This window comes from Octopus bimaculoides, chromosome 25 (assembly GCF_001194135.2).
Source record: "Octopus bimaculoides isolate UCB-OBI-ISO-001 chromosome 25, ASM119413v2, whole genome shotgun sequence".
NCBI lineage: Eukaryota > Metazoa > Mollusca > Cephalopoda > Octopoda > Octopodidae > Octopus > Octopus bimaculoides.
The window spans coordinates 2,744,483-2,750,076 of record NC_069005.1 but is presented as its reverse complement, the minus strand read 5'-3'; the positions used below and the strand labels follow the sequence as shown (position 1 = coordinate 2,750,076).

Here is a 5,594-nt window from a genome sequence, read left to right as displayed (position 1 = left end):
TATATATATATATATATATATATATATGCATACATACACACACACACACACATATATATATATATGTGTGTGTGTCTGTGTCTGTGCGTGCGTGTGTGTGATGATTGCCTCTGTGTGTGTGTGTGTTTATACATATATATGAATTGTCTGTTAGATGCGTTTTTTGTTGTTTTGAAAATCCTTCTCCGCCGCTCCAGTAATTTAACTGTCCAAACTCTTTTCGAAATGGCATTGCATTGGTTTCTATTTTGATCATGTTTCATTCCTCCCCCACGCCCTACCAGACTGGCCAAATTCGTTTCGGGCTGTTGTCGAAATATCTATTCCGTTCCATGAAGCGTTGTCAGTTTTAATTATTATTGCATTCGTTGTAATTTATCTCGGATCTCTTGTTTTCAACATTTATTTACAGATTTTTTTTTCCTATACATTGCGACTGTATACGTCTGTTGTGTATCTCCTGCTAACTATTTCTTATTTATGACGTATCGCTTCCTTTAGTTTCTGTCTTTTCTCTCCATAACCTTCGCGTGGAATTTCATATTAACGCAGATTTAGATAATAATATTGAGACATCAGTCACCATCCATTTCTGGCTGCGCTGATTGTTGCATATATTATTTAGAATCCTGAGGTGATCAGGATTCCGATATTCTTTTTTTCTTTATAAGCTTTGCATACTGTGTATACCTCCCTTCCTTTTCATTGTAGCCGTGTATACTTACTTCATTTTTTGTATCTATTTATGTTATTTTATTTCATGTAAACCCCTGTACTGTGTCTATTTTCTTTTGTCACCCTCACTTTTCGCCCTGGTGGCAAATAAATGAAGCCATTATGTCATAGTTGACCATTCCATGTGTCGGGCTGTTTTTCTTTGGAGCTTGTCAGCCTTCCACCTCAAAGCTATACGTCCCCGGCGCTGGTACGGACATATCCGCTGTCCCCCACCAGATCAACCTTCCAGGCCTTTATTCTCATTCGATGCGGCTGGAAGAAGCCACGTAACAGGACCGGCACCAGATAGCTGGGCGTGTCTAGGTATCTCCGGAGGCACAATGTCACCTTGAAGGGAAGGTAGCGAGCTGGCAGGGTCTTTAGCACGCCGGGCGAAATTCTTATCGGTATTTCGTTTGTCTTTATGTTCTGAGTTCAAATTCCTTCGTGGTTGACTTTGCCTTTCATCATTTCGGGTTCGATAAATTAAGAACTAGTTGCGTACTGGTGTCGATGTTATCGACTGGTCTCCCCGCAAAAAAAAAAAAAATTCCGAGCGTTGTGCATATAGTAGAAAAGAATGTCACATTGAAGGATAAAAAGGGGCTAGTATATGTTTGTGTGTCTGTGTTTGTCCCCCCAACGTCGCTTGACAGCTGATGCTGGTGTGTTTACGTCCCCGTAAACTAGTGGTTCGGCAAAAGAGACCGATAGAATAAGTACTAGGCTTACACAGAATAAGTCCTGGGGTCGATTTGCTCGACTAAAAGCGGTGCTCTAGCATGGCCGCAATCAATTGATTGAAATAACTACAAGAATAAAACGAACATATATATATATATATATATATATATATATATATATATATATATATATATATTTATATATATATATATACGTACATATATACATATATACATACGTACATTTGTATATACATAAACATATACTTATAGGTATATATATATATATATATATAGGTATCCATATATACATATACCCACTTATGTATACATAGTTAGATACACGTTTACATACTTGCATCTACACATGCACACTTACACACACACAAATACATAAATAGATCCATACATACACATATACATACACGCATGCATACACATCGTAATGATCATCATCATATTTATACAGTTATTGACCACGACCTCATCGAGATAAATTTGTTTACCTGTAAATATGTGATGTGTTTATGCCATCAGTAAAGAACATGGTCGCCAGTTAAGTTGAACAGCTACCTGAAATATTGTGAAGAATTAGCTGAACTGCGGTAAATATTGGACAAACGTCAAAAATAATATATTAGAATGTTGCGTCAAGTAAGATGATATGCCAAGATGGTGCTTTTGTTGTACATTATGCATGGGGATAGAGATGGTGAGAAACCTCCAAGGAAAAAAATGGAGACAAATGGCTCTTTGTTATGATTATCTCCTCTTTGCTTTCGCCTGAGATAACTCGTTTTGTTTGTCTTTTGATATTTTGGGTGTTTGTTGTTTTCTTGTGTTTTTAATTCTTTGTCTTTCAAAGATTTCTCCGTATGTTTAGCTCAGAGAAAACAGACAGATACACACAGACACACTCACACAGACCCACACACACACACACATATGCATATATACACACGCACGTATAAATATATATATACATACGTACATATATATACGTATGCATATACACTTTTGTTGTATGCATATATATATATATATATATATATATATATATATATATATATATATATATACATATATATATATATATATACGTATGTATATAGATATATAGATATATACATATATATAAACACTGGAAATCTCAGTCCCAGATTTGTCATTATGTAGAAATATAATAAAATAAAATAATGAGGAAAATAAGAATAAACAGATAATGAAAATAAGTAAATAATGATAACAACAACAACAACAACAACAACAACAACAACAATAATAATAATAATAATAATAATAATAATAATAATAATAATAATAATAATAATAATAATAATAAATCTTTATTTCCATAAGAGGATTACTTCTAAATCTATTTTAGTCTGTATTTTTACCAATTCTTTACTTATCAGAAAAGAATTTCAAAAATATATAAAGAAACGTAAGAAAACAAAAAATGACAATCGAAGAGAATAACAAAAGCAAACACAATGGCAAGAACATCAGCATCATCACCATCTTCGTCAGCATCGAGAACAACCAGATAAACAACAACAGCAACAACAGCATCAACAGCATCAACGACAAAGACTAAAACTAAAAGGAGGAATCTTAAAAGACATCCTACATTCACACACACGTGCGCACTCCTTAAAAATTATATAATCTTTTATTGCAGGTATTTTCTTTCTATTGTTTTGCCATTATGTTTGTTTTTTTATCACCACCAACATCATCAGCATCATCATCATTTTCTTCGTGCTTTTGTTTCAGTTTTTCTATTTTTCCCCTCTTTCTTTTTTTTTTTTGTTTTTTGGAATCAGCCATAAAAAATATCTGCCTGAGAGGACGAAAAACCTGAGGCGCTTCTCGTTTCTATTTTGTTTGATTAAATGTGGCTTAGTCACGATTCGATTTCTTGGCTAAGTTCAAATAGAATGTTTAAAACTGGACTACTCCTCCTTAACAGATAAACGAAAGATAATAGGAGACCAAAAAGAAAAAGAGAAAAACACAACAAAATCCATCGTAAAACGAAATTAATTTCTTGAAAAAAAATGTATAGATACAAAATGCATGAGATAAAAAAAATATTAGAAAGGAAGCAAAAATTAAAATACGTAAATTGAAAGCATTTTCAGGAGAAATAATTCTAAGATTATATAAACCATCAATGGCTGTAGCTATCTGAGAAAACAAGTTACAAACTGCCGTGCGAAAAAAATCAAAGAATGAAACAAAGTAATGTGAAACTTGTGGACTGCCCTCAAATGCCAAAAAAGAAAAACAAAAATCAAACTAACGCCACGGTTTTACATTAGTGAATGTGACCACTATTAGTAGTCGGCCAAATAAATAAATATATAAATAAAAGGACTACTACTGATACTACTACTACAGCTATTGCTACTGCTGCTGCTATAACTGCTGCCGATTCTATCGCGGTTGTTATGATGTGTCGCATCCTTACGATTAATATTGCAATACGAAGCTGTTTCCACATCTATGTGTATGCTTATGCCTGCTTCTTCTATGATTTTACATCCATCCATCGCACAATGAATGGAAAGATCGATCGGTGCAGTGTCAGAAAGATAAAGGTTTTTCTTCGGTATATATAGATAGAGAAAATAAACACGAAGCTTTAAAAAAAGAATTATGAGTCTATACGATCAACTAAATTCTTGATGATGGCAGCTTAACCTGGCAGTGACCGAATAACGGAAACTAATATAAAAGAATTCATGTTTATTTTGTTGCTCGTGGCTAAATTTTATTAGTAGTAGCGTAATACCATATTTAGATTGTCAGACGAAACGCCGTGTCACATTCATTTTCCTTGTGTTGCGTTTATTTTGTATGCGATCGGAGTCTATGAACCGGAACTCCGTCACTTACGACGACGAATATTCCAGTTGATCCGATCAATGGAACAGATTGCTCGTGACATTAACGTGTACATGGCTGAGCACTTCACAGACACGTGTTACATTAATGAGTTCTCAGGAATATTCAGTGTGACACAGAATGTGATAAGACATGACCCTACGAAGTACGGGTACTTCATTTGTGTCAGCTGAGTGGAATTGAGCAGCGTGGAATAAAGTGTCTTGCTCAACAACACAATGCACCGCCAGGAATCGAAGTCACAATCATACAATTCTCAGGTGCCATTCAGGCACCAGCCTTCACCTCTGAACTATGAATTAATTATAGAAAGGTGGACATAACCAACAGCACACGTCTTACACAACTTCAGTAATGATGTATAGACAATATAGAGAATTTTTATTTGTCTCTAAATATGTCCATGTTACATGCAATTTCTCCGAATTTTTCTCCTTTAATCAACCTACAATATAAACGTCCACATTGATGAAATCTCTCCTTCATACTACAAAAAATGCACAAAATCTTCGACCCATCCCGATTGTGTTGTTTTCTCAAATTATTCGCACAGATATATCATTTTAAAATATATGAAAATTATAACATTTCAATAAACACATGAATGTATGCACGGGTTTGTATATACACATGTACTTTCATATATGTATATAAACATACTCAAGCACACACATATATATATACACACAAACATACATATATATATATACATAAATATATATGTATAATCAGATAGATAGATAGATAGATAGACAGATAGATAGATAGATAGATAGATAGATAGATAGATAGATAGATATGCATATAAATGTATATATATGTGTGTGTAGACATACTTGCATATATACATGCTTATATATTGTGTGTGCATAATATATGTCTGCATGGTGTGTTTTGTTTGGGCGGTTTTGTTAAAATATATTTGGCTCTTTGTCCATTTGCTTGTATTTACGGTGATGTGTCTCCATGTATGTGAATATTAGTTGTGGATGTGTTTGAGTGTATAAGGTAGGAGCAACAAAAATATTTCATAAATGAATGAAAAACAAGCCGGCAGGAAGTAATCTAGCGGTGTAGGGGAGTTGTATTGATTTCTCATTGCTAAGATACGAATTCCTTAGGAATTGTGACAGCAGTTTTCAAATACAAAAAAGTTTTAAACAGAAAACTTCTCAAATAGGAAAGATAACACAGCACAACTGAACGAAATATGAAGCAAGAACCTGTACATATAATACATATGTATATATACATGTATGTATGTATATATATATATATATATAT

The 5,594-nt window shown here is 33.6% G+C and overlaps 1 long non-coding RNA gene across 2 annotated transcripts in view; it reads right to left on the bottom strand.

Moving 5' to 3' along the window:
* The window catches only part of LOC128250806 (uncharacterized), a 43,764-nt gene that overhangs the window by 6,513 nt on the left and 31,657 nt on the right, over positions 1 to 5,594 (bottom strand). For both annotated transcript variants that reach the window (XR_008266787.1, XR_008266788.1), the window contains exon 2: positions 1,907 to 1,973. This is a non-coding gene — a long non-coding RNA (uncharacterized LOC128250806). The remainder of the gene's footprint in view (positions 1 to 1,906; positions 1,974 to 5,594) is intronic.